At 37.5% G+C, this 23,441-nt stretch overlaps 1 long non-coding RNA gene across 3 annotated transcripts in view; it reads left to right on the forward strand.

Annotated features, from left to right (window-relative positions):
- The window catches only part of LOC120237847, a 44,982-nt gene that overhangs the window by 17,750 nt on the left and 3,791 nt on the right, over nucleotides 1-23,441 (forward strand). For 2 of the 3 annotated variants that reach the window (XR_005530058.1, XR_005530059.1), the window contains one exon: nucleotides 18,188-18,331. This is a non-coding gene — a long non-coding RNA (uncharacterized LOC120237847). Of the gene's footprint in view, nucleotides 1-802; nucleotides 1,149-18,187; nucleotides 18,332-23,441 lie in introns of those variants that run through there. The other variant, XR_005530060.1, reaches the window with a different exon arrangement.

The raw sequence follows: 23,441 nt of genomic DNA on the forward strand, positions 1-23,441 counted from the left end.
TTTAAATATTTTTTTGTCAAAACATTAAAAACATCTTTACTGTTTATACATGTGTGTACATGGTTACGTGTTTATTAAACACACAAAAAATAGTAAAAGTAATGTTTAGTACACTGTAATATAAAACATATTGATGTGTTTTATTTGTAGAAACTTAGGTATAGTTTCAACAATGCTTGTCTTCTTGTATAACTTACAAGGAGTAAAACCTTTTCTGTGTTGGCCAATTGTAGTGCTCATTGTTTAAATGTTTATTTTGAAAGAGAGAGAGAGAGAGAGAACGAGCGCACGAGCAGGGGAGCACGGGAGGGGAAGAGAGAGAATCCTAAGAAGGATCTGTGCTGTCAGTGCAGAGCTGGACACGGGGCTGGAACCCACGAACCATGACCTGAACCAAAATCAAGAGTTGGAGGCTTAACCATCTGAGCCTCCCAGGTGCCCCTGTTTTACTCGTTTTAAGTTTGGATCAACTCCTCACATTCCCAACATTCCTACTCCTATGGCTGTGATGTTGGAAAATATATTTGAGAATTCCTTTTGTGTAAAGCTTTTTGCTGGAGTCATTTCCTCTGGGACATATTTATGTTTTTTATAATGATCATTTTTCCCATTTACATTTGCTTTCACAGTAAGTTTCTCTTACTGGAGTTTCTAATGGTACCGGCGTCTACATTCCCATGATCAACTATTCCCTCTATAACTGCATTTATGTCTGATTTTAATTTTATAATTTCTGACTTTCTTTTCTTTGCTCTACTCTTAACTTTGTTGTCCATTTTGCTCTTTTGATTATCCATTTTAGCAAAATGTCACCTGAGTCTGTCTCCAGGGAACAGACACAGCAGAACTACACACTTTACTGCCTGTGCATGAATTGAGGAACAGATGTTCAGTGATCAATCACCAACAGACTTTGAAAAGAAGTGATGTGATTGCTTTCTAATCATGAGGCATGTCTTTTACTTATGTAGTGATTTGTGGACTGAAGACCTAGCTGAGAAGTTAGTACTTCGTGTAATGGTACTGAATATACTGTGGTAACTGAAAATTGAAAATTTGGAGGACGTGTGTTATTTAACTGATACGTGGTAACTGAAATTTCTATATATGAGAATCATGCAAAGTCAGGACTGCATGTACTCTCTGCTTAAACTGGAATATTATAATTCTGTCAGAGTTTCTGAGATTGGAGTTAAATAAATTATTATTTATCACAAAACAAAGTGAAAGTCTAAATCTTGTTTAGTTTGCTGGTGCATGTTATTTTCTGACATGATTCTTGGGTCAAAAGTTTAAAAAATATTTTTTAAGGTTTATTTATTTTTGAAAGAGAGAGAGAGAGAGAAAAGAGAGAATGAATGGGAGAGGGAGGGGCAGAGAGAGAGGGAGACTCAGAATCTGTAGCAGGCTCCAGGCTCTGAGCTGTCAGCATGAAGCCCCATGCAGGACTCAAACTCATGAACTGCAAGATCATGACCTGAGCTGAAGTCAGGCCCTTAACAGACTGAGACATCCAGGTGCCCCTGAGTCAAACAATTTTTTTGGTTTGTAAGCTATTACAATTCTTATGTTCTGCATCATTGCTATTATTATTTTGTAAATGTTAAGTATCAAGCATGTAGCATTCAGAAAGTTTTAAACAATATGGAGACTTTTTTATGCATTTACCATATACATATTTGGTTAAAAGCAAGGTATAGTATTTTTAAAACCTTATTTTTAAATACAGTAAAACCTTGGATTGTGAGTAACTTGTTCTGCAAGTGTTCTGGAAGACAAGCAAACATTTCTAATAAACTTTAACTTGATAAACAAGTGATGTCTTACAATACGCAATGCCTAATGTTATATGATCACGACTGCGATAATGGTTCCTGAAATTCGTTTTGATACACCAGTGCTTTGGATTACAAGCATGTTTCCAGAATGAGTTATGCTCCAAACTAAGAACTTACAGTAATCATAGATTCATAGGAAATTGCAAAGGGTAGTACAAGGAGGTCCTGTGTGCCTCTTTTACTCTCTTATCCTGGGTAGTTTCCTCAGAACTATTCTCCAGTTCTCCAGTTTAAACCTCAGCGGCTCCATGTACTCTGTTATTAACTCATCCTTAATTCTTAAAATTTCAATCTCTAATTCCAAAATTCTTCTTTTTCTTTTTGCAGAAGTTCTATTCATTTTTTCCCCTCTATCTTGATTTTTTAAAATCATGTTCAGTTCTTTCCTTATAGTTTTGGCTCTTTTTATTATTTCCTTAATGACTTAGTATAAAGTTATTTTATAGTTTATTTAATATATATTTTTAAAAGACTTTATTTTAAGTAATTTCTACATTCAACATGGGGCTCACACTCACAGCTCTGAGATTAAGATTCACATGCTCCACCAACTGGGCCAGCCACATGCCCATTTTATTTTATTTTTTTTATTTCATTGCATTTCATTTCATTTTATTTTCTATGTAAATAAATATGTTTATTTACACACACATTGAGTATGTTCAATTCAAGAGTTTGAAAATTCATTTTTCAAAAAACTGCTCCTCTTAAAATGCTTCTTTTCACATCTGTTTAATGGGTTCATTACAACATCCTTATTTCTTAAGCAGTCAGTGTCTTGCTATAAAAAAAAAGGTACAGCAAGTCCACATCCAAAGTGCACAGCCATCATAATTCATAACCTCCACTTGTTTTCCACTGAAAATGGCACACTCTTCCCTGGGCCCTCCTTATGGTGGTTCTTTGGGACCAGAGAGGTTGTGAGCACCGGATGCTCTGTCCCAACATGGGGCACTGTTGGGGGTTCTGCGAATGGGGCAGAGACCCAAGATGGTAGAAATTCATATTGTTTGGTCGGGTTCTAATTCCCTAGCTTGTATGGCTTACTGTATTAGGATTTGGAATTTGGGGTTCAGGCCAGTGTTATTGATGATTATGTGTACATTTGTCCAGGGCCAGAGAATAATGCTGAAGGGAAACAGCTGTCAATCTAGATTTCTACCATGTCAATGCAGAGTAGCCTTGCATTTTCCTTTATTAGATTTTTCAAATTTGAGAGTTGGGAATAAATCTCCATGGTGGTAGTTTGGCTTAAGGTTTCCTATGCCATAAAGATAACATAAACTGAATATTCACTTTCTCAAATGAGTTTTTACTTTTAAAATCCTGTTAGAGCCTTTGGAAGAGACAGCGTCCTTTTTTGTCTCTGGAATGCTGGCGTGGAAAGCTTGTGTTACACTGAAGAGGCAGCCCCTTTGGAGTCCTAACTTCAGGAAACGTCTTATTTCCACTTCTTTATAGTTATGTGCATTCAAGGCCACATCTCCTGTCTCTGTATGGAAATTGAAACCTTAGCTTCTGGCCCCTAGGTCATATAACTCCACTACTTCTCTCTGACTGATTTCATTTGTCTTGCAAGTTGCTTGTTTGGGCTCCTTCCTGTCACCTGGATATGTATCTTTCTTTCATTTGACCTCAGCTATGTATTTTTGTCTTTCTGTTGTACTTAGCATTTTAATATTTTTAGTATCTTTAAATTTCATTTTACTTTAAGGCTACCATGTTCAAAGTCAGCCAAATATTAGTTGTAAATGTATGGAAACATTGAGATTGTTAACTATTTTATTTTTCATTAATATGCTTGGTGTTGCAAAATAAAAAGTTCAAAGGGTGAAACGGAACTTATTTTCACAAACACTATAAACTGGGAAAACATGGGAATGTAAAATAAATTGGGAAAACAAGTGCCATGGACGCTAACACTGAGATGTTGAAATCACAAAAATACAGGTCTTGCCATTCTAATTTCAGTATTAAAGTGATTTAATTATATTTTCAGCTGTAAATCAATCCAATTTCTTCTACTCAAGGGTTGGGCTGGGAAATGGGAGGTCATAATAGGGAGGAATATCATTACAGGTAGCTTATCATGGCTTTGAGTCTCAGTTATTTCTTCCTTTGACAATCAAGGTAATACTTCATTTTTTGTGTCAGGGTTGTATGTTGAGAGGAAAGACATTCCCCAGGAGATACAGGTACATGAAGAAAAAGCAAGAGCACAGTGCTTGGAAACAATATCATTTCCAAAGAAACAATGAGTTCACAAAAAATAATAAAGTTACTTCCTCAAATGCAACAACATTTCAGCCTCTGTCATTACACAATAGAGGGATAAGCCATGACTCAGTCTTTTAAGAATCTTGTTGAGAGGTGTGTGGCTGGCTCAGGGTTGTGAGTTCGAGCCATGCACTGAGTGTAGAGATTACTCACAAAAATTTTTCTTTAATGTTTATTTATTTTTGCAAGAGAGTGTAAGTGGGATTGGGCAGAGAGATAGAGAGGCACGTACTCTGAAGCAGGCTCTGTGCTCTGAGCTTGTTAGCACAGAGCTCAATGCGGGGCTTGAACTCACAAATCTTGAGATCATGACCTGAGCTGAAGTTGGACGCTTAACCGACTGAGACATCCAGGTGCCCCATAAAAAAAATAAAATAAAATCTTAAAAAAATAAAGAATCTTGTTGAATAAATTAGACATTTTTTCAAATAAAATATAGTATGGAATATTTATAATGAGAAAAGATCTCAACTTTTAATTTTGAGCAAGAGTGTAGCTAAGAATTTAACAGCATCTATTTTAAAATTTTGTTTTAAAGTAAACTCTACCCTCAATGTGGGGCTTGAACTTTCAACCCCAAGATAAAGAGTCTCATGCTCCACTGACTGAGTTAGCCAAGTGCCCCAAAATGAGGGTAATTTTATTTAATATTTTTAAAGTAAACTCTACACCCAATATGGGGCTCAAATTCATGACCCTGTTAGGGTGCCTGGGTGGCTCAATTGATTAAGTGTCCGATTTTGGCTTTGGTCATGATCTCACGGTCTGTGAGTTTGAGCCTCGTGTCCAGCTCTGTGCTGACAACTCAGAGCCTGGAGCCTCTTCAGATTCTGTTTCCCTCTCTCTCTCTCTGCCCCTCCCGTGTTCTTCCTCTCTCTCTCTCTTTCAAAAATAAATAAAATATTTTTAAAAATTTAAAAAAGGATTCATGACCCTGAGAACTAGAGTCACATACTCTACTGACTGAGTCACCCAGGCGCCCTTAACAGCATCTAATTAATTAACCAATTAATTAATTTGTAATTAATTTTAAAATTATAATCACTGTGTTTACATTTGAACTCTGCTACCAGCTCTGCTGCTTTGGGGAAAATAACATAAATTCTCTGATTCTTAGTTTACTTATCTATAAAAAGACAGTAATACTAAACTCTCATGCTTCTAGTGGGAATTAAAATGGCACATTCATAAAAAAATAAAATGACATATTCATAAAATACACTATGTACCACACTTTGCACAATGCCTATGTGCAATGGTCACTAGCTCAATAGCTACTACTATGAAATCAGCACAGAGATTTCTGAATCACTAGAAGACTAGAAATGTGAGAAGCTTATCTTGTAACTAGCTAGCTCAAATTCTGGGATTTCTTAAGCACAACAAGTAGAGGAGAGAATATTATTCTTAGAGTTTGAAAATATTGTGGTGGGAATTTTCCTATTATGTGAATTGCTATTTACAGAAAACTAAACCTTGTTTGAAAAGGAAAGAGAAATATTACTTTTTGTGAATAAGGCTCTGTGGGTGCTCTATGTTAATGTGTTTGTTCTGGCAGAAGTACTTGTATTGTTTGTTACCTATTGGGATAAAGATTGTAAAAGGAAAAGTTTTCAGGCAACCAACCATAAATCTTTATTTCCCCTGGGTCAAAAAGTTTCAAATTCAGATAATTTTTGTAATGATTAGAAAGCATATTGCCTATGAGGAAAGAAGTCTATTCCTTGCTTTTAATTTGCCTATCCATTTTTTCTAAGCAAATTTGCATCTTCTGTTCTAAACTTGGAAAAAACTTATAAATATGTTATTCTTTTCAAAAGGCAGTGGTGACATTGAGTCACCTGAGCTCTATCTCTGGTCAACGGTGACAAATGGTCGCTTGCAATGCAAAGATCAAGTGCTGAGAGTGTGAGGTCAGCTGCTTTACATGACACCTAATGGGACTGTCATTTCTCAGGGTCCCCAGCCAAAAGCAGGGTGGCGACATGGTGTACCCATCACTAAGGTGCCATGTCTGGCATCTAAATGGAGCTCAGTAATTCCAGCGGAGCCAAGTTATTAGAGATCTAATTGCCATTGTCTCATAAATTCTTTTGAGGTCATTGTGTTGGTTCACTTAAATATTCAATGTATCTAGCTTGAAGCAGTTATTAAAAATGTAATTGTTTTGTAAATTTTTATCTTTCAATCCCAAAACACCCTCATGAATTAATAAACAGTGTTCAGACAAAATAAGAATATTCATCAATAATGCAAGATTTTCTGTGTCATTGGGAGGGTGTAACCTTACTACACTGTTGATCAGAAACTCTGGGGAAATAACACATATCCTGTAATACACTTCCATCTTGGATATTCTAGATCATGTTTAGCTGGAGAGTTTTTACTTTGAATGAAAATGTTTTTATTCATATCTTATTACCAATAGAGTTTATTTGAACTCATCATCATCCTAAGTTTATTTTCAGTTATTACTTTCTGGCTTGCCTTTCCGAAGCTAGCTATGTATACACAGTGGACTTTAAAATAGCAAGGCTATTTTTGTTTCAAGTGAGCAATGATAGTCTTGTCCCCCTCGAGGGAAATAGAACATAAAGCTTCCCGAGGCATTTACATGTTTCCCAGAAGACTGACCCATAGTCAACAAATGGGGAAATAGAAAAACTTCTCTGAAGGGATGAGTGCTTCCTTAAGTGAACTGATTGACAGCTCTGGGCTTGCCCAGTGACACTGTCATCTGAGGGACCCTACACTTTTTTTTCCCAGGTTTTCTGAAGTCTCTCGGGTATCGTAAGGGGACAGCCCCCTGTGGTACTGCCAGGCCCCTCTCTGTCAGAGGGCTAAGACCTGGACTAATTCATTGCAGTGCAGTTTAATTAAACTGCACCAGAGTTGTTTCCCTGGTAAAATAAGTGTGGGAAGAGAATGTGTGTCAAAAGGGACATGCCCCTTACTGTGTGTGCTTTATTGTTACACCGCAGCTAATATATTGTGGGAATTCCCATGGAGTCAATGATAAACTGTATTATCGAGCTCCATAAAATAGGCATTCTACTAGTGCAGGTTACTGTAGCTCACAATTCTATTAATCCTTCTAATTTATTATATTACAGCTGTATGTGAGGTCTCATAAATTTATTATACCCCTTTCATCTAAAAAAAGAAACCCCACCATGCTGGTTTCTCCTCTCAAATAAAACCTTTTATTATTTGTTGGGTCTGTCTCTAAAAATGTAATAGCCACTTGTAAGAAAATATAATTACTGGCTGAGAAATGTAAACTGCATTTGACATGTCTTCTACTCTAAAATTTAAAAATTCTATTAAACCTTGCTGTATGTGTACAAATACTGGTACATGAAGACCCATTGGCTTTTTGTTTCCAGTTTTCTGGCAATAAGTTCCCATAAGTGACATCTTGAGAATTTTTACTGTTTTCATCATTTTGTTTATGATAAAGGAATTTATTTATAGTATTCTTTCCTGTTTATCATTTACACCAGCAGTCAGCAGAAGGGCAGACATAGCATCTGCTTTGTTCACGTCTGTATCTCCAATGCCAAGTACAATGGCTGGCATATATTAGAGGCTCAATAAATAGATATAAAATAAATGAGAAGGTGAGCAAAATAGAAAATCCTGTGAGTGCTTGTGCAAATCTTCATAAGATTTTAACCTATATATTCATTAGCATGTTTACTAATAACAGCTTATTTTTTATCAGTTGCTATCAAATATTTGGCTTACTGCTTAAACATATAAAATATGCAGGACAATATGCAGGCTTAAGTTTATTAAGCTATGGAATTTCATTTGCTACTTTTCAGATTTTCTGTTAGTTTTAGAAACCTTGATGCCTCAAAATAAGCTACACCTTGGACATTGAAAATAAGCTAGAGATTCTGTGGCTGGCCCTCGTGTGATAAGAAGAAATGTAAACTGAATGACAGTTTATATCCATTGTTGATCAGATTCATACCTGTCCTGTTTGTAAATGAAATGAGATGAGCTTAGAAATATTTGAATTTAAAAAAATGTTTGTTTATTTATTTATTGAGAGAGAGAAAGAGAGAGAGAGGGAGAGAGGGAGAGAGAGAGAGAGAAAGAGAGGAGAATGAGTGGGGAGGAACAGAGAGAGGGGGAAAGAGAGAGAGAATCCAAGCAGGCTCCATGCTCAGGGCAGAGCCTGATGCAGGGCTCGATCACATGACCGTGAGATCATGACCTGAGCTGAAATTAAGGGTCAGATGCTTATCTAACTGAGCCGTGCAGGCACCCCAGAAATATTTGAATTTCAATTAGGCACCTTCATTTTGTTATCCTGAAGTAAAAACCTAACTGCTGATGGACACAGAAGGACTGGACATAGAATAGATCTCTATCTACTCTAAGGTACTATCTCAGATCCCAGGTGAACAGTGAAAATGACCAAAAGTCCTTTTAGCAACTCTTGCTTTAGAGCAATGTTCATGAAGGGCAATGATGGTTAGTTTCAGTACAGGTGGTCAGAAATCAGAAAAGGAATGAAGACAATTGGTACCATGAGCATTTTTTATTAGAAACGCAAGAGACCAAATCAAGCATGGAAGTGGAATTGCTGTTTCATTGAAAAACATTTCTGTTATGACATACATTGGCAACAATAATGAGTTTGGCTAATTTTCTGGTGGCTAAATTTCCCATGTTTCTGTCTTGCAAATGCAAACGAATCTTCCATTTGATATCATTATTTTTCCCACAGTAATGAGGAAAAACAAAGTCTTAAAACAAGTGTAATATATGTGCTCTGAACTGACAACCTGGGTGGTCCTGGTGACACCTTTTATTCCCGGATGCCAGGGCAAATGTATAGACAGTATCTTGTCATGGGTGAGATCAAACTTGCTTAGTGATTACTAAGAGTTATGTGGCATAGTGGAAGGGCAGGAATTTTAGAATGCATCACTTCTGGATTTGAATTTTATTAGTTCTACCACTTAACTATACAAATGCAAGAAAATTACGTCATCTGTCTGAGCCTTCATGATAGAATTTTAATGAAAATTATACTTGATGTTATATACCATGTGCTTAGCATAGTTCCCGGCACATAGTACGTTCTCAATAAATAACTGTAATTATCTACCATTATTTATCTTTGCCCCCAAGGTAGGGATTGTAAGGGATAATATGGCAAATCCTCCCACAAAGATTTCTATAGAACAAGTCTCCTACTATTGGGTTATCAATTACCTTTTCACTTGAATTTATGTATTACATCTCCAAAGAGCAAGGAATTAAATTGTAGATTATATAAGGGGAGCAATTCTGCTATTAATCTGCTCTGAGGTTTTGGCTAGCTTCATTCTTCACTTGCTGTACTTTCAAAACAGACCAACTACTTCTCCATAAAGCAAATGAGAGGTACCTGTTTAGGTCACTACTCCATTTTCTTCTTCTTCTTCTTCTTCTTCTTCATCTTCATCTTCGTCTTCGTCTTTGTCTTCGTCTTCGTCTTCGTCTTCGTCTTTGTCTTCTTCCTCTCCTCCTCCTCCTCATCCTTCTTCTTCTATTAAGTAGAAGTAGAGCTCCACTTGAGCTCATGATCCTGAGATTGAGACTGGAGCTGAGATCAAGAGTCAGACGCTTAACTGACTGAGGCACCCAGATGTCCCTCTACTTTTAACTTGCATATATGTATTTAGATACTGCACTGAGGAAAATGTGCTCTACTTATTCTCAAACTACAGAATTAATGTTCTCAGGGATATAAAACTGAAATTCTAGAACTTTACAGCCACTATATCAAGTGTGGTGCATGGATTATTTTATTGAATCTTCACAATAAATCTAAGAGGAGGGTGCAGCAGTTATTATCTCTGACTGATGGATTAGGACACTGAAAGCTAGAAAAGCTATGTAACTTACTCTAGATCACACACATAGCAAGTGCTAAAGCAGGAACTGAAGAGGTCGTAATCACGCCAAGTCTGTGTTTCTGACTGCCTGGCAGTATCTGCCTCCTCCAACCCACCCTGTCGTAGGCTCTTTCTATTTCACTGGGCAGTGTTTGGTTAGTACAAGCTTTTGGTCAGCTCATGGAAGATATAAAGCTTAGGAGAGGTTGATTGGCCTTGGGAATAGCACAGGGGGGTTAAATTCTTTAGAACCATTATCTTAATGTTTACTCAAAGATGAGATTTTTTACTCTTTGGAAGAACATGTGCCTTTAAGTTCTTGCTGTCATATAATCTGCTGTAAATCAAATCTTTAACATGAGTGATTTCTTACATATTTTTTAAATGTTTAGTTTTTGGGAGACAGAGAGATGGGGGCGGGGAGGAGGGAGCAGGGGGAGAGAGGGAGACACAGAATCTGAAGCAGGCTCCAGGCTCTGAGCCGACAGCACAGAGCCCGCGGGGCTTGAACCCATGAAGCGCAGGATGTTGACCTGGACTGAAGTCGGACTCTCAACGACTGAACCACCCAGGCGCCCATTCTTACACATTTTCAAATGATGGTTTCACTCTTTTTAAAAAAAAAAAACAAAAAACAAAGTGGAGTCTAATAATACATACATAAAACACATAAGAAAACACTTTGATGACTTTATAGAATCCTTTTAATGAAAAAATAAAAGGTGACATTTCATCTCTGTAATTTGAAAGCATAGATGGCTTCTGTATGGACAAAACTGATGTAGTCTTTATAAAATATCTAGTGTTTTCAATTTTGGTACAAAAAATATGACCAATATGATAAAGATGTGAAAGTAGAAGTTTTTTTCTAATGCTGTTTTCTATTTTGATGATAGAAAAATAGATTTAGTATAAATACATATTTAAGAATTTTAACTCACTCTTACATAATGTAAATTATCATTCTGATTGTTTAGAAATATAGGTAAGAACTCAATTCTTCCTGCATTGAGATAAAAGAGCATTTTTTTGACACAGTGATTGACATCAACAATTTACATACTGTGTCACTGAGAAGTGAACAAAATTTTTTTCCTATCAGTACACATTTTGTGAAATTTAGTAGAATAATATAAAGTATTATGTGGAGTAATTCAAGTTTTAAAAATTTATTGTGTACTAGAGTAGATACTATTAAAATTAGTATATTGAAGATAGTTTGTTAAAATAGACATTTTCCTAGCTTTGAAGTGAAATGAGATAGATAAGCATCAAATTAGTATTTTTACTTTAATATTAAAATTCATTTCTATGTAACATTAAGGCATAACATTTGGCATGGAAGGCCTTTAAATCATATGAAATTATTACAAGGGAGAGATCATGCTCACAGTAAAATAGCACATCACAGAAAGAACAATAATTCTTAGAAATTAAAGAGACATTGTTTTAACACTATATCATTATTTGCCAAAATAACTATTATGCTTTCAGTACATCCTAAGTCAACTGAGAGGCATTCTCTACACTTTGACACTGCCAAATCAAAGAGACCCACCTCATTTAATACTTGCCGTTCTGTTATTTTGTATCTGAGCTAGCCTTTGGCTCGGTTCTCAGGCAGCATCACATTCGTAATTTAGGTGCCTGCATTTGTAGGACTTTTCATGTGATCACATGAAATCTGTGTGAAATCTCTTGCCTTCTTCTGGTACGTAACCCAGGGTAAGAGAGAGCATCTGGAGATAGAGCGCCTGGTAGAAGAACAGCCTGAACTTTGACCCGCATGTGACATACTGTATAAAGATTTGGGGAAATGCTGTCCAGGATAATCCATCATCGAGCAATTTAGTATAACCTTGATGACCCTGTTCTGCCAGCACAAGTGTAATCCTGGTGCAGCCAAGTGTTTAAAAACATTTGTATTTATTGAATAAAGACATACAACCTACAGAGCAATAAAAGCACAAAATGCAAATTTCCCAAAGAAAGTACGGAGTAGATATGTGAAAGAGCTGCTTGGTGTTAAAGTTTCTCGGTAGCAGTTGAAAGGTATAAGGACCACAGACACTGGGAACAACTTTTCCGTGCCGATCAATTAGACCTTGAAAGTGAGAACAAATGCTATTTTTCTCGTAGTTGTCAGAGCGAGTGTGACCCTCATTTACATCTCTGAATATACTTTGTAGCTGCACAACATTGCAGTAATTTCCTATCTTGATGGCAAAGATATTCAGAACAAATTTAAAAAACGAATCTAGGTTGAATTAAGTAAAAGCGAGAAACAAGAACCAGACCCGGGAATAGAAACCTTTGCCACTGGGCAAAGTAAGCAGTGAGAAGAGGTGGCTATAACTAAGATCCCTGGGAAGAAGGCACAGGATTTACACGCTCTGAGGAAAAACCAGAGTATTCCATTTCAACTGCCTTAGTTCAAGGCACCTTCGAGTCTCCTCTGATTGACTGAAACTGATTTCCTTGGTATGTCGGCATCCAGCGTGACTGTCCTCCAAATAATGCCTCAACCCGCAGTAGAATGCATCCTTCCAGAGGGCTAAGCTGATCCGGTTACTTTTCAGCTTAAAACCAAAACCCAGCAAAACATAAACAAGACATATTCAGGGCTTCACCATGAAGCCTCATGGTTTTCCATGATCTTACCCCTGCAGCCTCACTCTCTGTTGCTCCAGCCGTATTAAACTCACAATTCTCCAAAAGTGCCCTCTTTCTCTTTCAAGTCCAAATCTCACCTAATCTCAGCCTGGTCCTTTTATCCCACCTTCTTATCCTTTAGGTCTTGGCCTCACACTTCACTTTCCTAAAATGCACTGCCCCTCCCCCCAACCGGGTTAGGTACCCTATGTGTGCTCCCGACGTCTGTGTGGGGGATACTGTTTCTACCTTACAGAAGAGAAAACGGGAAAGCCCGAGAGGCTGACTTACCTGTAAAATGTCAGGACCAAGACTTCTGGCTTCCATCTAGAGCTCATTTCATTATTCCACAGTAACTTCTCATATGCTTAATTTTACCTGATCAAATATAGGCTTAGGTAGAATTATTTCCAGTTCCTTGAAAGGTCTATAGGGCTTCGGCCCTTTAGTTTTTGTTTCTTTTGTTTTACACATTTCTTTACACATTTCCCAGCCATAGGTTAGCTTTGCGTTGGTGTCCACCCGGGAAATCTTACTCACTTGTCAAGACCCAGTTGCAAATTGTGAAGCATTATTCTTAGATCCACCGTCTTCTTCAGGCTTACTGTGTTAGTCCTCACCACTGTTGTGGGGCTTACGGATCTCAACTGAACTGTCCTATTATATGTTTATCTCTCCTGTTAGGCAGTGAGCTTCTTGTGGCAAAGATTTATTTCAATCATTTCTGTTTCCACCAGCACCCAGTACACTGCCCAATACATAGCAGGTTCAGTATTTTAAATTGCATCATCATGGCAGGGGGATGCTGGGTGGTGGCTCAATCAGTTAAGTGTCCGACTTTGGCTCAGGTCATGATCTCGTGGTTCACAGGTTCGAGGCCTGCACTGGGCTCTGTGCTGGCAGCTCAGAGCCTGGAGCCTGCTTCAGATTCTCTGTCCCTCTCTCTCTGTCCTCCATTTGAATTCTGTCTCTCTCTCTTTCTCAAAAATAAACATTAAAAAAAAATAACTTTCCTCAAGGAATCACATGTTAATGATACCTGCATGTTCACTTCCCATAGTTTCCCTTCAAGACGTCATGGAAATCACCCAGCTTGTAGTTGTAGACTGTCATTGGTTGTAAGGCATGACCTCTCTTTGCTTAAAACAGGACCCTGCAAGACTTGTCATAGTTTCCAGTTCCAAGGCCTTGTCCCAGGAGCTAGGTTTTTGCACAGGTTCTGCTTGGTGCATAGGGGTTTGATTTCTGATATTTCTGTCTTGATACATTGATAACATGAGATTTCAGGGATTAATACACACACACATTGTGTCTCAATTACATACACACACAAACACACACACACACACACACACATTCACTGGCATGGTCTCTCCAAACTCTTCTTCAGTCTAGGGAAATGAGAGCTGTATGACTAGAGGAAGAGGGAAGAGAATGAGGAAGAGCCTTTTAAGTGTCTTTACAGGGCAGAACAAGTTAACCAGAGTCACCTAGGCTTTTGCGACTGAGCAACGGGATATAAGGATTTTCCTTTCTCCTGTCTGCTCTTCCCAACTTCCCATCTCTGATTTAGAGATTGACCTCCAGTTGGGCAATGGAGTCAAGGGAGCTGCACTGAGGTAGAAACCACTGCAGCAGCTTTAGTGTCATGTGAGGGACATTTTCTCTCCGTCCTGCACACAGATGCACACGACCGCTCTCAATCCACGCTCTGCAATGTGCGTTAGTGGCTTACTTTTTGCACTGGCATAAAATCAAGTTGTCATTGTGTATAATGACATGAAAATGTTATGGCTTTGAGTCCTAAGGAATCACAACATTTCTGCTGAAGTATTCTTTCACATCTCCCTTTCTTGTCTGTTTCTTTATCCGTTCACTATTGCCAGTGAAGAATAACGAAATAAATCTTTGACATGTCCTTGGAGTAGGTGGAAATGACATGAATTAGGAGCCAGAGAATCTTTGGTTAGAATCTTTCCTCCAGCATTTATTAGTGATGTGCCCTTGGATAAAGTGCACCCTCATTCTGAAGCAGTTTTCTTATCTGTAAAATGGACTTAATACCATCCACCTTACAGCTGTGGATGAAAAGAAGCAAAGATGACAGTGCTGATTCTTGTGGGTCTAGTTCAGCAAATGTTAGTTCTCTTTCTCTCCTTTACTTTCTCCTCTTTCTTCCCCATCTCTTGATTCCATTGTTAATGGGTGGTGCAATTCCCAAAATATATTAGCATAAAGGACAGGAGAAATACAAGTTAGCTATGTACTAGCTCTTTTGCTCACTAGGAGCGGGCAGCAGATATGGAGAATGGTGGGGAATATGTTTTGACATTCTCTGTAAGGCTCATCATTATAAACCTTATAACAAAATTGTTTTTTAATTAAAAAAATTTTTTATAGTTTGTGAAGCTTCACGGTTACAGTTCACTTTGTCCTTTGGAAATCACTAACCCAAAGAGGCATCTACATTTTTTTTTTAGACGCTAGATCAGTGGTTCTCAACCTTAGCTGCATGTTAGAATTACTTGGACTACTTGCTTAGAACATTTTTCTTAATGTTTATTTATGTTTTTGAGAGAAAGAGACAGAGTGCGAGTGAGGGAGGGGCACAGAGAGAGGGAGACACGGAAGCTGAAGCAGGCTCCTGGGTTTGAGCTGTCAGCACAGAGCCTGGCGTGCGGCTGGAACCCATGAACCTTGAGATCACGACCTGAGCCAAAGTTGGATGTTTAACTGAGTAAGCCACTCAGGCGCCCCTCACATTTACTTTCTAAATAATAAACTTATTTTAAAGCTTCTGAAAACTTAAAGATGCTGGGGTCCCAGTCTGGACTTACTAAGTTAGGATGTCTGGGGATGAGGCCTTGGCATCCATGTTAGAACAAAAATCTCTCAGTTATTGCAGTGATGCTTACAAACCTTGGCCGAAATCATAATGTCACCGTGATGTTCATGCATCTTTGACTGGGGTCATAAAATAGGATAAGAGTTGTGTAAAGGGACTTTTTACAAAGAATATAAACCAGGGGGAAATTAAATTGACAGAATGTAGAAAGGATAAATATTATTTAAAAACATTATGGCAATGATGAAATAGGATTTCCAAAGCTCCTAAAATACTATAAATATGATCGATTCCAAAGGGAAGGAGAACCATTCTCTGTCTTACGAACCCAGATGGAGCAGACCGGGAGCTTTCTAATTAGATTCAGTGAAGGGTTGAAAATGTACATTTTCTCTTTTAATTAGGGAAATCAATTATAGAATCCAAATTTCTGAGAAGAGGAAACTAAAAATAAAATACATGACACGCTATACTCGAGGAAGCAGCTAAAGAAGTGTATTTATTGGTCTAAATTGAAATATTAACCCCTTGGAAACTCCTGCCATCTATTTAGTGAGAAATGGAAAAGAGCTATCAGATAACAGAGGCTATCCTCCTGAGAGCCTCCTGGATTGTGTCTCGTGCCCAGATAGAGGATAACGCGCCCCTCCTAAGTACAGGCCATCCTCCTAAGTACTCCCTTGGCAGGCATCCTGGAAAATCGTAGCGTTGGAAGGGCTAAGTTACTCTTCTCAGACATCTCTATTGGACATGATAAAGAAAAAACAAAAAAAAAATTCAAAGCACAAACTGTATACAATCCAATGTACATTTTAAAGGATGTACTAGTATTTACATAGTGGGTCAGATTTTCGTTCGGTGAGAGTGAAAAGAAGAAAAGAACTCTTTGAGTTGAGACTCTAGCTTATTGTTTTTAGTGACGGCGTTTAGAGACAAGTGATCCAACAGCCACTACTTTTGAAGATTGTGATTTTATAAGCAATGGAAGTCTCAAGTGTCAGTAACCCATGTTACACTGGTTTAAGGTGATTGTTGATAGTTATTTCAAACTCCTCTAGCACTGTTATTTGTAGAAAATAAATCCAACATAATAAGACTTTGATAAAAACAGAGACCTTTCTTTTCTTAACTGACATCTATTGTCAATGCATTGGCAATAAAAGGCAAAACAAAAAGAACTCAGCCTTTTACTGGGACTCAGCTGACTGACATATCTTCAGAGTGAGGCTTGCCAAATAAATATGATTATTAGGTTATTGCATTTTCTCAAAGAACAAGTCCAAATTGTCTCAATGATAAAAGTCTTTGATATGGGGGCACCAGGGTGGCTCAGTCAGTTAAGCACCTCAGGTCATAATCTCATGGCTTGTGGGTTTGAACCTCATGTCCGGCTCTGTGCCGACAGCTTAGAGCCTGGAGCCTGCTTGGATTCTGTATCTCCCTCTCTTTCTACCCCTCCTCTCCTTGCACTCTGTCTCTGTTTCTCAAAAATAAATAAAAGTTAAAAAATATTTAGAAAAGTCTTGATAGATCACACACTTTTATTAATTTATTTTGGATTAGTTTAATTTTATTTTTACATGGAAACCTCATCATGAATATGAATTATTAAAAAACATATTTCTTTACAGGCTTTTTTTTTTTTTTTTTTTTTTTTTTTTTTTTTTTTTTTTTTTTTTATTTCAACAGTCTTTGGGTTGAGTACAAAATAAATGATATCCTTTCCACAACTAGTTGTTTCTGAAGCCAATTTTATTCATTTTTGTGTTAGAAAGATGCTGATCCTCAGTTAAAATTTTTATTTATAGAAAAATAAATTTAAAAATCTCCCTATAAAATATTTTCCATGCTTAAAAGTTTTGATAACATTTAATCTTTCTCTCCTTCACTTTTGCTCAGTATATACCTTAGGTTTGATGGCCAAATGCTCTTGTCAGCTCAAAGGGGCTTGACTGCTTCTTGTTCTTGAGGGCTCTATTGGTTCTACTGAGCCATGACTCAGAGGTCATTTGGTCATTTGGTAGGGACTCTGCCATCCTCCCTAGACAGAGAGAGGCATCTGTCCTAAAGAGTGAGTTTCTTGCCTGCCTGTCGTGTCAGGGTTCAGAAATACAGTGGCTGTAACTTCTGTTCCACCCGAGGATACCTGGAAAGGATTGTGTCACACATGTTAGTATTGGGTCAAGCTTCCTTGTCACAGCCCTGGATTTTAATTTGGGTGGAGGCTGTCGCTGCATAGCCAGAATCTGGACAATTGAGAACCTTTTAAAGGAAAATCCTTAAACTTATAAAAGATAGGTGAGGGGCCTGGGTGGCTCAGTCTATTAAGCATCTGACTTTGGCTCAGGTCATGATCTTGCCGTTTGTGAGTTTGAGCCCTGCATTGGGCTCACTGCTGTCAGCACAGAGCCCACTTGGGATCCTCTGTTCCCCTTCTCTCAGCCCCTCCCCTGCTTGCATGCACGCACTCTCTCTCAAAAGTAAACATTAAAAAAATCTATGGGCATAAATTCCTACTAAAATGGTGATTAATTTTAGTAGATATATTATTCTATAATTCATAAGTTTGGTATAGTATTGCTGCACAGTTAATAACTCTATTACTTTTTCATTAGAAAAGTGATTATTTACTTCAAAGTGTACTTTCATTAATTGATTTATATTATCCCTCATTTCAGAAAGAATTCCAGGTGGCTTAAAGGCAATGTTACAATGAGATAAATAAAATACAAACATGAATGGAAAAGAGGAAGGAAAAGAAAATGAAATATAAGGAAAAAAAAGATGTAATGCACACAGAATAATCTACATATAAATTTAAGGTAACACTTTAATCAATTCTAAATAAAATTAGAAAATCATATTTGCTTATGAAACAAAACTAATTCAGAAATATTTTTATTAAAATAATCCATATTTTAAATTAGATGATATCATTGCTGTATATTTAAGAAAAGTATATATAATTAGAGTGAACTTTAGTTTATCATGCTTTTCCAAAGTGTAGAGAAAGTCACAGCATTAGAGGAGTTATCATATTGACTTAAGGTTACCAGAATTTTCTTATTTTATTTTTTAAAAATAATCTCTATACCCAGTGTGGGGCTTGAACTCACCATCCCAAGATCAAGTATACATGATTTTCTGACTGAGCCAGCCAGGTGTCCCTTACCAGAATTTTCTTAATGAGTATGTTAACTATAGTCATGATCAAAAATATCTGAGAACACGGAACCATTCTGTATTATAAATACTTAGAATAGTCTTAATGCATTTTTCATGTTAAAATGGAAATACATGGATTATATATATATATATATATAGTTATATATTTCATACTGATTATTTTACATGTGCACATATTTTGAATAACCAAATTCTTTGGGCAGCGAAGAATTAAGAAGACAGTGTGATGCCATCACCATAGCAAGTATCTTTGGAGCACTTTGCAAACTTAAATGCTCCTCACAAATAAAGACAAAAACAAACGTAAAAAATAAAATTGCAACCAAATGACATAAAAGCTATGTTTATGGCGATACATACTACTTTTAGGTTTTAAAATTTATTCTATAAAAATAAATATTTCTACTTCTCACTAATGCCAAGAAACAAGAATAAAACTCTCCCCCAGTGGAAAATTTTATTGGAAAGAAATTTTAAAAGAAAGAAAGAATGAGGTTTATTTATATTTTTTTTGCCAGATAGGTAATCTATCTATTCTCTCAGTTTAAAATTTTTGACATCACATACTTTGTTCTTTTTTTAAAATGTTTATTTATTTTTGAGAGAGAGAGACAGTGTGTGCGCGTGCACAAGCCAAGGAGGGACAGAGAGAGAGGGAGACATAGAATCTAAAGCAGGCTTCAAGCTGTCAGCACAGAGCTTCATGTGGGGCTCTAACTCACAAACCATGAGATCATGAACCCCCCCCCCCGGATCAGTTCAGCATAGCCACACAAAAAATATCTATAGTTTTTTTTTTTTTTTTATGTTATGGAATATTAACTTGACAACATAAATGTGAGGATGAACAAAACAACTACTCCATGTAATTAACGCTTTACTGCTACGGCACAATTAAATGCACAATTTACTCAAACTACAGAAACCCCCCTGAGTCGTGATTTAACATTTAAATATATTTACAAAGATGCTAGTTTCAGTTCACTGTTTCATTATGTGATGAAGATTGAGGAAGAGAATTTGTGACATTCGAAAACACTATCTGCATGTTTGGTAAGCTTGGGAAATCAGAAAAACACCCTGAAGGCTTAACTTTTAGGGATGTTCTGGGCCTCTGCGTTTTCACCCGAAAGATCTCATTTGGTCTACTCAGCATCGCACACTCGCAGGAACACAACTGAAAACAAATCAGCACCAAAAGCTACTAGACATAAAGCTTCTCCTGTTGTTTCCACCCTCCTGCCTGGCTGGCAAGAGCCTTCTGGGAGGGTGGGGGTGATAGCCATTCCACCCTTGGTGGGGAAAAGCCAGGAAAGGAGTACTTAGTTGGCAGGGAGCCGTGTCCTTAGCAGCATGGGATGATGGTTTGAGGGAATGTTTGAAGGGGAGAATACAGCTACCTTACGAGGACAGGCCACATTAATTCTCACCAGCGGACAGTCTTCCGCTGTGAGTGTGAATAAAACCAAATATGGGCTATGGATTTAATTATCAGGATGCAAGAGGAGTTAAGGGGCAAAAGCTCCTAGTAGTAACTCAGTTAAAGTGAGGGAGCCTGGTGAAGTAAGGGGGAAAGTGAATATTTCACTTGATCCTAACACATTGAATTTGTCTTTCAACTACTACACAAAGATAATTATTTCAGACAATAGAACATTCTGTTTCAGTCTCTGATTAGGCCCTGCCATTGGATTTTCCCCCCGCTAGGGTTAACAAGAATCAGTCATGGCAGTAATTTCCTATGAAAAAGAAATCCCATCAGGCCCATGTCTGGGTCTGTGGAGCTGATGGATTGCTTCTTTTTTTATCGAGCCAAACCATTTTTGGAGGAATCAGCTTTCAAGTGTATAAATTTCAGTTTGGAAATTATTTCTCGCAATATTTGCTTTCAGTAATTCTTTTTTTTTTTTTTAACATTAATTAGCTGAATAAATCCACCGAGGAACACAAAGTGTTTCTGCAAAATAATACGATAATTTGGATTGAAAATGTGATTGAATACTGGGAAGAAATCAAAGAAACAAAAGGACCACAGAAGGAATAACTCTGGTATAGCTATTCCAAATATGGGATGAAATATACTTATACTTTCTTCTGTTTGATCTAATATATCTAATTTTTCATCCCATTTTCCCTTTCTGTCCCTCTATCCTCTCTCAATTTAGACAGTGTCTCCTCTGTTTATTTGTGACAAAGATTTCAGTTGTGACTCAGTTAGAATAAATGCTGGCAGTTTACAGAAAAAACTTTCAATAACTGAGATAAGTTTCAACACTAACAAAAAGTAAGCCTTTTCCTGCTAGTATGGTTTTGATCGACATCAAGGGCGCAGTCAAGCCTCTTTCGTATAGGCCAACAGATTTTTAGTGCCATGCTGTTTATAGTTAGGTCATTTGTATTTTTATTATGCATTTGTAAGTACAAAATCTCAATCAAATGGACACACGGAGCATGTGAAGATACATGTGAATATCCTTAACTAGGCTACAAAAAATGGTCTTTGCCTCCTTGATGGGAAGTTTAACAATATTTTACATCAAGAATGAAATTTAGGTCAATTATCAATCAGGGGTGCTCCTTGAGTTGTTGTGTGGGGGGGTTTTTTTTTTTTTTTTTGGTAACAGATTTTAATAGTGCAAATACATTAGCTATCACACTCCATGATCAGATGCGTTGGCAATGCACAAGAAAAGCTGTGTGTGATCAAGTAGAGAAGACACAGGCACTGGCCAGCACTCCATGATTTTGGTTGGGATTCTGGTTTGCCACTTCAACCTGGTAAGGTCTCGTTGGAGTAAGCCAGTTTGTCTGTCTTGGCTCCACTTTTCTTATGTGTTTAGTATGGATAATAATTTATGCCTTATAGGTTTTTTCGTGTGGGATTAGGTATCAGAATGCACATTACTGGATTGTTATGAATCTTACTGTGTGGGAAGAATCTGTGTCTCCGTGCCCAACTACCCCAAAGAACTCTTCCCAAGTCAAAGAAGAACACGGTGGGATTGTGAGTGAACTCCGGTGTTGAAAGTGGATTATCAAAATGGAAAGGTAAAGTCCTAAAATGTAGCTTTTGGAGCTTTGCCTCTAAGCTTGGCAGAAATGACAGATGTAATAGTAATGAAGACTGAAAAATTATAGGAGATGATTAAAATTGTAGGTGCCCTTAAAAGGGGCACCTGGGTGCCTCAATCAGTTAAACATCTGACTTGGCTTAGGTCATGATCTCACAGTGTGTGAGTTTGAGCCCCATGTTGTGCTCTGTAATGACAGCCCAGAGCCTGGAGCCTGCTTCTCTCTACTCCACCCCAGCTCACACTCTGTCTCTTTCTCTCTCCAAAAATAAAAAAACATTTTAAAAACTTAAAAATGACATCTTTTTAAGATAAATTACTGCCTTTGCTTATGAGAAAGAAGAAAGAAAGCCTAACTTTGTTCCAAATAAATCTATAAACAAAAGCTGGTAAGGAACATCTGATTTGAACAGAAGTCTTCTTAAGTTTCCCCTCATTAGGAAATTATGTTTAAAGTTCCTTAAAAGAGGAAAGCTCAGGGTGCCTGGCTGGCTCAGTCGGCGGAGCATGGGACTCTTGATCTTGGGTTGTTAAGTTCGAGCCGCATGTTGGATGTGTAGATTACTTAAAAATTAAAAAATCTTAAAATAAAGGAAAGCTCAGTTTTAAGTCTTACATAGAACACATGCCAATAACTTCTTTCTCTTTTCGTTGGTTTGTTTTTTGAGAGAGAGGGCACAAGTGAGCAACGGGCAGAGAGAGAGAGAGTGAATCCCAGGAGGGGTAGAGGGGGGAGAGAGAGAGAGAGACAGAGAGAGTGAGAGAGAAAGAGAGGGAGGAAGGGAGGTAGGGAGGGAGAAGTGGGGCTCACCTAAAGTGGGGCTGGTGTTTTTCTTACCAAAAGCAGGGCTCGTGTTCACCTGAAGCAGGGCATGAGCACACCCGATGTGGGACTCGAACTTATGAATGGTTAGATCATGATCTGAACTGAAGTCAGGTGCTCAATGACTGAGCCACCCAGGTGCCTCAAAACATGTCAATAACTTCTAAAAAACTATCACTTCCTCTTCTTTTAGCATTTATTAAATTGAATTATAATTGTTGTCACATGCCTGGCTCTTCTGTCAGACTGTGAATTGTATTGTTCAGAGATATGAATGGTAGAAAGAAGGAAAGAAAAAGGAAGATTCCCCTTCCTCATTAATTTAGTAAACATTTATGGTACTCTTAAAAGAGTACCTTTTAAGTGTCAGGTTTTGGGTGTGTAAAGTAACAGCAAAAAAATGACCTTGATTTTGGAGAATCTAGTCTAGCAGGACATATTGGTAAATGAAATAGGAGGCAGCTAGTTCAAGTGTTGGCAGATGAACATCTATCGAGGGTGTTTAGAGAGTGGCACTTATAAAGGGCTGGGAGGTAAAATTTGAGATAACTAATAAGTGAGCTGAAATGAAGTTATGGAGTTATCGTCCAGCCAAGGTAAAAAGTAGTCTAAAAGGACGGAAGCAAGAAACAAGGGAGCTAAATCTGGGCTATGCAGTGATTAGACTAAGAAATGAAATAAAGAAATGGTAGTAAAAATGGAGAATGGTATACAGTTTTGAGAGTGAATATGGAAGCAGAAAAATATGGGATGATTGATAAGTGATTTAAAAGAGTTTGGGATGACTACTAAGATTTTTGTTTGAACAAGTATAGCATGGTGCCAGTAATTAAGGGAAAAATCATAAAGGGG

The sequence above is a fragment of the Hyaena hyaena genome, unplaced genomic scaffold, assembly GCF_003009895.1.
Source record: "Hyaena hyaena isolate Hyena2069 unplaced genomic scaffold, ASM300989v1 scaffold_191, whole genome shotgun sequence".
NCBI lineage: Eukaryota > Metazoa > Chordata > Mammalia > Carnivora > Hyaenidae > Hyaena > Hyaena hyaena.